The sequence below is a fragment of the Mercenaria mercenaria genome, chromosome 5, assembly GCF_021730395.1.
Source record: "Mercenaria mercenaria strain notata chromosome 5, MADL_Memer_1, whole genome shotgun sequence".
In the NCBI taxonomy this organism is placed as follows: domain Eukaryota; kingdom Metazoa; phylum Mollusca; class Bivalvia; order Venerida; family Veneridae; genus Mercenaria; species Mercenaria mercenaria.
In genome coordinates, this window is record NC_069365.1 from 76352245 (window position 1) to 76361783 (window position 9539).

Below are 9539 nucleotides of genomic sequence, written 5' to 3' on the forward strand. Positions count from 1 at the left end.
GTTTATCGATTGTTAATCCTAGTTTTTCGACCATGAACCTGGTTCACGTTATTATTGGACAATTGGCGTGCCATATACGTATTTCTTGCACACCGGACTGACGTTTCCGGCGATTTTACCCATGCCGGCAAAACCCGTCAGGCTGGCACCCCCATGCCAGATGACTCTCGTGCTGTTAATGACAACTAGTGGTTCATGCACTGATAATACATTGTTTATGTAAAAATATGAAAAAGGTACCTTGATAGTTTCTCTCCGTTCCTTACTGGTCGAGTGCCTAAATCCGGACACTTTTTGTGGTTTTATGACCATAACTTTGCATTCCGAAACCGCACGTGCATCACATTTCAAATGTATAATTTTAGGTTCTTTATAAATCTCTATGCAAAACAAGAAAATCGTATATTGCTGATTTCATCATAAAAAGGTCATCCGAAGTGGGCCAGTAAAAGCTGTCAAAATCGACCTTCAGAGTGCTTAAATATTCGGACACTATTTTGGTATGAAATGCAACGAATCAGTGCTCCAAAAAATAAAAATGAACACGACTTTGTTTGAAAACAACACCAAACAAAAAAATCATAGGAAGAAAGAGTTGTTTCAACTAAAAATTGAACAGCATGTAAAACATGTATATTACTCTACTAAACAGGTGTCAGGTGAATAAAGTTTCTATCAGTTGAAGGGAAACAAAGTTAGGAAAACAATTAATTAAAAATGATGCTTTAAGAATGTTAGCCCAGATGTGTAGTGCATAAAACTATTTTTTGTAAATGATTTCATACTGAAAATCCTATTTTATTTTAGAACACTTTAAACTAGTCTAACATTGTTTTATTACTAAATTAAAGTTTATAAAATGTACAATGTCGTTTCTTTTCTCTTATAACCACGTTTGAAACGAGTTTGCTGTAGAAGTGGTTAATTTAGCCTATATAAAGAATATATATATATATATATATATATATATATATATATATATATATATATATATATATATATATATATATATATATTATATATACAAGCCTCCTAGTGAAACCTTTATTACAGAGTACAACTGTACAGTCTTTCCCTTAACCTTCTTTGTGAAAATGGTGTCTAGTGATGAAGCCTGTATCTGTCACTTTTGCCCCACTAGGAACAATAGAAACCTAGGCCTCCTACTGTTATTTATCTAATTGTTAAAGTGAGCTCTAGTGTGACTTTTGAACATTTACATGTATAACGCAAATGTTCAGTTTTGCTCGGTTTGGTTTGCCACTATCCAGGACAACCGTCCTTCAGTGCTTTCAGCGCTTTGATTAAAATCATGGTAGCATGTGTCAAACTGGGTCAGATCCACATCACTAAATGACATCTGAAGTATCTTACAAAAATATTAAAGATAAGAGAAATATATATTGCCTTTAAAAACAAATTGTAGGCTGAAATAAATCATGGGTTTATTTCTAATATCTAAACAATTGATAGGTTTATAAATGTTTTGAGTGTCTTTTACGTTTTATGAGCTGGTTAAATGACCCAAAACCAAACTGTATACGGCATATTATTGTCACTAAACTTTCGCAAGACTTAGGATAAATATGACGGTTCGATCAGTTTTACCAGTATTATGTTGCCCTGTTATTAAAGGCTCATATGCTTTTGCTTAGAATGTGACTGCCGTATTTTTGTTATGAACATAAAATATGTCTCTTTCTTATAATATCGTGTTTATTATCCTCCGCCGATGAAATCGGGAGGGGGATATTGAAATGGCGTTGTCCGTCCGTCAGTCCGTCCGTCCGTCCGTCCGCAGCCATTTCTCAGTAACTAGCTGGTAGAATTTCATGAAACTTGAAATAAACATGAACCAACATACTTCGATAATGCTCGTCAAGGTTATTTTGGATTGGTCAATTTCTCTTAGAGTTATTGCCCTTGATTTAATAAAAAAATGTCCGTCTGCAGCTATTTCTCGGTAACTATCAGGTAGAATTTCATAAAACTTGAAATAAACATGCACCAACATACTGCGATGATGTCCGTCAAGTTTTTTTTGTTTTTTTTGGATTGGTCAATTTCCCTTAGAGTTATTGCCATTGATTTAATAAAATATCCATGTCTGCAGCCATTTCTCAGTATACTAAGCTGGTAGAATTCCATGAAACTTGACATAAATATGAACCAACATACTTCGATGATGCCTGACATTTTTTTTCAATTGGTCAATTTTCCTTAGAGTTATTGAGTTATTGCCCTTTAATTGTTTACAAATCTACAGATTTGTACATAACAAATCAACCAATTGGTAGAATTTCATTAAACTTCTTTCAATCTTTTCCATGAAAATTTATTATAAACATTTGAAGTTTTGTACCCACACCTGGTCACCACCTCCCCCCCCCCCTACCCCCCCCCCCCCCACCCCCACCCCGCCTCCCACCAAAAAAGAAACAAAAAACAAATTCATTCCTTTTTATTATTATTTCTTTTCAAACCTTCCATGAATATTTATCAGCATGCAAAGTTGTACCGTTCCCCCACCTCACTCTCCACTCAGTCTTGCCCACCACCCCGATCATGCATCCCCATTTCCAACCCAATTTTCTTTCATCATTTTTAATTTTCCATCAATATTCATATTATACTCAACATGTCAAATTTTGTACCCTCGCTCCCCCTATAAAAAAAAAGGGGGCCATGATGGCCCTACATCGCTCACCTGTTATCATTGCATTTGAGGACAAGAAGGTCCTCAGAAAAAATATCTAAGTCCAAAGGACAGGAACAACAAAAAGAAAAAAAATCTTACAAGGTATAGATATGTTAAAATACACCTAAAAATTGGAGATACCATCCATGTTGTACCACAGAAAACTGGTCTCGTGTTTTCACTACGGTCAATAATAAAAAAGTTACTAAAATAAGCTATTTATAGTAACGTAAAAGGGAAGTAATTAAAAAAAATAGATATAACAATTTTAACTTAAAATAAAGGGAGGTAATTTGATATAAAATCAGTCCATAGTTATCTACCCTGATTGTCTCAGTCCAGCTAATAACAATAATGAAATTTCAAATAAGTCCTGTAAGTACTTACTGATATAAATCCATTTTGATTACAATCAGGGGAGGTAATATCAGTTATAAAATAACTCTGGAACATATGATTGGATCTGATTTGTCATGGAATCCAAGATTTATTGTTGTTGAAGATATTTTGGAAGTTTGTATCAAATAAAACCATAAATGAAGTCTCTATATGGCTGCAAAAGCCAAAATAGCCAATTTTGGACCTTTAAGGGGCCATAACTCTAGAACCCAAGACGGAATCTGGCCAGTGGAAAAAATGAAGCAAGATCTTGTGATGATACAAGTTGTGTGTAAGTTTGGTTAAAATCAAATCATAAAAGAAGCTGCTATTGTGCAGACAAGGTCAAAATAGCTAATTTTGGCCCTTTCAGGTGCCATAACTCTGGAACCCATTATGGGATCTGGCCAGTTCAAAAAAAGGAACCGAGATCTTATGGTGACACAAGTTTTTTGCAAGTTTGATTAAATTCAAATCATAAATGAAGCTGCTATTGTGCAGACAAGGTCGAAATAGCTAATTTTGGCCCTTTCAGGGGCCATAACTATGGAACCCATAATGGAATCTGGCCAAATCAAGAAAGGAACCAAGATCTTATGGTGATACAAGTTGTGTGCCAGTTTGGTAAAATTCAAATCATAAATGAAGCTGTTATTGTGCAGACAAGATCAAAATAGCTAATTTTGGCCCTTTCAGGGGCCATAACTCTGGAACCGTGATCTTATGGTGATACAAGTTGTGTGCAAGTTTGGTTAAAATAAAATCATAAATGAAACCACTATCGTGCAGACAAGAAATTGTTGACGCACGCACGGACGGACGCACGAACTGACGACGGACGACGGACGAAGGGCGATCACAAAAGCTCACCTTGTCACTATGTGACAGGTGAGCTAAAACACAAAAAAAAACATTCATTTTCTGTTAAAATGATTTTGACTAATGGAATTATTTGCTTCTTAGTAACATCCTTAACTTTTTGAGGGATATATTTTTTTGCCATTCCTCACCACAAGCCCTTTCGGCGGGGGATACCAATTCATTTTTTTTTTTAATATGAAATGAGGCACTGCCTCAATCGGGAATCGATCCGACTTCAGCTCATCCTATAACATTTGAAAAGAACTGTGTAATGACAACATGGAAAAACACATTTTTTAATTCGATAGTAAATATCACATATTGAAGATTGACTTCCCAAAGAGCTGGACCCTCCCCTTTCTTCCCCCCCCCCCCCCCCCCCTTCTCACTCTCATAAAAAATATATTGTTTTATTTCATTTTCAAACTTACAAAAGCTTCGATTTTTCCCGCCAATTTGTTTCGCATTATTTCTGTTGGGAAGGGCCGTCATCTGATGTTGTAAGAACTTAAAATTGTGGCTCCACCCATTAGTTTATTTGTTTGTGTTTGTAAAATTGTTATATATTCTTTTAATTAAATGTTGAATGAGCAACAAAATATGTTTAAACTTTAACTATCTCATTCGGCATATCGCATGTTACCGCAGAGGGATCGATCCTGATTTTCATTGCTACGCGTATGATCGATTCCCTACCAATTTAAAGGTAGGTTTTGGAATAAAACAACACTGCCGGTATTGTATTGTATTACAGGTAATTTTCCGCCTCTTGCATAGGCGCACCCTCCGGAGAGGTATATTTATTTATATGAACTGTGCTCACTGGGTGCTTTTATTTACAAGTGCACACTACGTGTATATATATATACCATATATCCATATTTGTACTGATGTGCAAGACGTTGCGGTTCCGACAAGTTATGTGGACGCTTATAAGGAAAAAGCGATTCTTCAAAAAATCCGAAGTCAGACGCTCTGTGCACGTGCCGGAAGTACACATTTTTTAATTCGATAGTATATGGTAACAAGGTACAGTTACCTGCCCTTCGTTACTAAAGGAAGTGTATCCGAGAGAAAAGAGGTCCCTCATTTCATGATAGATTTGATTGTAAATAGATATTCTGAGCTTCTGAAAGTAGCCAAATTTTATAGATCTGATGTAAATGAAGAGAAAGGGGTAAAAAAATCTGGAAAATCATGGTTTCTTGTGCAAATGACTGTCTGCGGATTCGTACAAAAAGTAGGCTGGACCGCTTCACTTTGTAAAAATGCAATACAGTATTCATTCTGACAGATGTGAGGAGAAAAGTAGCAGGTCAACAGGTCACTTCAAAGTGATTTTTGTGTTTCTCTTGGATAGATTTCTAAAGAAAAGGTATTTGCACTTGTCTTCAGAACATTGTGTCAAAGCCTTGCATTGATATATTTGTATGTAACCCTATGGGAAATTGATTGTACTTTGGGGCCATATATATCATTCGGAATATCGCATGTTACCATAGAGGTAGACCAAATAATAGGACGTTTCGGGACAGCGTGATAACTTTTGACTGTCGCTGTCCCGTCACGTCCAAATTTATTCTGCATATTTCTGTTAGGAAATCCCCAATGAAATCCGTTGGGAACATTTTCTGGTATATGTACACAGTATTTGTAATGAAAACATCTCTGATATTGAATTTATGTTGACATTATATTAAAGCCTAAACTTACCTTGCTGGCATTTTATTAACGTATATTCTGAGGTTAGATATTTCCTCGCACCTGTCACTACATATTTTCAAGATTTAATTCTCTTATTTCAAATTATGAGTTATATTCAACCCATTTTAAGTTTCTATATGAATACTAATGTTTAATTTATGAGAGCAAGCAAGTCTGACCAGTATATTATGATTTTTTTTTTTTTTTTTTTTTTTTTGGTAGGGGGGGGGGGGGGGGGGGGGGGCATTTTTAATGTCTTCGTTTTCCTAACAGTAAAATGCAGATACGGGTAAGGCTTAGAGGGATGACAACTAAAAAATATCAGATCATAAAATAAGTCATCCCGATAAGCCAAATGAGTAAGGCCATCGTAGAGGGATCGATTCCCTATAATTATTTTATCTTTTATTTTCCAAAGGTCTTGGTTAACACGGTAGGAAATATTACTGAATCAATTGTGTATGTTTACCTCCCTTTACTGCTAACTTGATAAATTCATGTGTACTATTGAAAGCAATGATTTTCTAACCATGTAATTATACCTAATATCTATTTGGATAGCTGCTTTATCTGTTTTAACATAAAATTTAAAGCATTGTGGAACTTTAAATTTGTAGTTTGAAAAACCAAACTCTACAAAGTAACAGAAGTTTGATTTCTCAGTCAGTTAATCGACCGGGAGTATGAAAGACGAACTCTCGATGTGATCGAGCGTCCCCCAGCCAGAGTTCTAGGATTACAACGTGAAAAGAAAAGGCTACAAAACAACAGAAAAATCTTTCTGCCAGTTTTGCTAAAGAATGCCGTGTATATGTAAAAATTGTTCCTACCTCTTCTGTTTTCACATTGTTTTCAATTTAGAACAGCAATTAAAAAACGGAAGATTTTATCTGTAGGATTTTCGAAAACTGTTTCTCAATAACAAATGTGGACAAGATGCTACCCCTGTGTCAAATTTATGACTTGATAGATTGCATTTTGAACAGTTTTACAAAGTGTTTTAAGACAATTTGTAAAGCTGACAAAGCACGCATACCTTATTGCGCAATTTTGTCAAAGCAGTTCCCTGTTGATTTATGTATTTAAGCTCCAGGAGGTGCTGTTAGATATTTGTTTACTAGATGTTTTCTTCTAACGAAAGATAAAGCCAATCATTCCAATAAATTATGTAATTTTTATATATTTAGCAAATCTTTTTACGCCCCATTCCATTAATATTTTAATTTTGTTAAGCTTAAATAAGCTTTGATATAAACCGATAGTTACATGATAAATTATATATGTTTTTATTAAAGTCTTGAACTTCTTTAGGACATGTTTATGTGATGTATTGATTCATAACCCATTTGCACTTAAATTCTTAATCCGAATAAAAATATATTATTTACAAATGTAGTACATAACAGTGATAAACTGCATTTGCGACTGATGAAAAGTGTTCCACATTTCGTGAACTTTGTGCCCATTTTCATAAAAACAGTTTAACAATATGTACTAAATCAGGGTATGAGGTCACATTTTATAAACCAAATTAGCCTACAATGTTTAGCAAATTATGGTGTAGACTGAAGAACTCAAAAGGTAACCGTACTCACGAAATGGGCCATAAATTCATGATATATTTGCCAAAAACATAACTCAATTGCTGCATTTCAGAATAGATAACATACAAATGAAACTGCATAACGTAAATATACCAAATCCATCACATGAAAGGTGCTTTTTACACAAGCCTTTGATTAATAGTTCACTTTTTCAGTAGCAAATTTTAAAATGTAGCATGTCGCCTGATAAATATGTCAAACTGGGCCAGGTTCACTTCAGTTAACGACATCTGATTCATGACATAAAACTGAATATATATTGCCGTTAAAATACATATTGTGGGCCAAAATAAATCATGGGTTTGTTTTAAATACCCGAACCATTGATAAGCTCATCCGTGTTTTGCATGTGTTTTTACGCTTTCATGGCTTGTTTAAACGAACAAAACCAAGTTGTATACGGCAGATTATTGTCACTAAACTCCGAAATACTTCAGCTAAGATAAATATAAATGTTCGAACCAATTTTACCAGCATTATGATTCCCCGTTATTTAATTTGACGTTTGAAACAAAACACTTTCAATATTACAGCCCTTACAGCAAGATTATAGTTTGCCGTGCACATTTATTGCGATCATGCCGCAAATATCAGGACACGTTTGATACAATAGATACAATAATCGGTGATCATTGGTCTTCCCGCGAATACCCCGCGAACTAGTATCAAATCATAACCGCATGTTCGCGGGTAGCGGCGAATATCCCGCGAATACTCTGTGAGATATGTTAGCGTCATGTTCGCGGCATGTTCACATTGACTATTTCGTAACAAAGAAGTTTGATTTCTCCACCAGTTGATCAACCAGGAGTATGGAAGAAGAACTCTCGGAATGATCGGGTGTACATTTATCACAATTCCATGATTATCTCAAGATAGGAAACATCTAAAGAGCAACATAAAAATGTTTCTGCCGATTTTACTTAAGAAGACCTTGTATCTGTAAGAAATTGTTCCTAACTCTTCTGTTTTCACCTATTTCAATTCAAAACAGCAACTAAAAATGTAAGGATTTTCGAAACACTAAGATTTTTTTCTGAAATAACATCAGTGGACAAAATGCTGCACTTTTGTCAAATTTACGACTTTGCTTTCTGAACAGGTTTTTTTTTTTTTTTTTTTTTCTTTTTTTTTTTTTTTTTTTTTTTTTTCAAAAAGTTTTAAAACATGCAAAGCAAACGGCAATATTAAACGGTTACAAAGCAATACACGGCTTATTTATGCATTTAAGTTTCAAGGCGGTGCTTTTAAGATGTCGTCTTTAACGAAAGATAAAACTAGTCATTCTATATGTAATTCAGGGAATCTTTGTTCTATAAAGCAAATGTAGAACATTATTACACACCGTTTTAAAAAAAAAATAACGCCACCCATTTATCTTTAAGTTTTATTAGGCTTAGATCTATAATAGTGTATGTTTTCGGTCAAACGGTTCCTTTAGTTACACCTCCATATTTAAACAAAGGTTTACTTCCAAAAATACAGGTGCACTTTTTTGTATAGGTCAACGTATAAAATCAAACTTTATATCATAATATGAGCCGCGCCATGAGAAAACCAACATAGTGGCTTTGCGACCAGCATGGATCCAGACCAGCATGCGCATTCGCGCAGTCTGGTCAGGATCCATGCTGTTCGCTTTTAAAGCCTATTGTAATTACAGAAACCGTTAGCGAACAGCATGGATCCTGACCAGACTGCGCGGATGCGCAGGCTGGTCTGGATCCATGCTGGTCGCAAAGCCACTATGTTGGTTTTCCCATGGCACGGCTCATATGTGTTTTTACAAGTGAAGCCTAATTGTTATTAAAGTGCACTTCTTATTACTAGCAGTCATACAATGTTAAGACGAATCACAGAATATGTCTTGCAGACGACATAAAAAAGCAAAATGATTTGGCTTTGATAAAAACCGAAAGTTACTTGTACGACGCGTTAATAAATTATATAAGATTTTATTGAAAACTTGAACTTCTGCTAGACAATGTGAAGGTGGTGTACTTAATCCGAAATCAAGATGTGTGTCCAAATTTAAGACATAACAGTGATAAGCTTTTTGTGCAACCGATAGAAAGTGTTCTATTTATTGCGAACTTATCACGCACTTTTTGTTAGCAGAATATAAAACTCAGGATTTGAGGTCACATGACAACATTTACGTCTTGAATACTGCGGCCAAAATGGCCTAAAATCTGTGTTACAATTTATGTTGAATCCTTAAGGATTTAGAACGTCCAAAATGTTATTCGTGAGTAATTACAATCAAACACCATGCGACAATATTTGTATTTGCC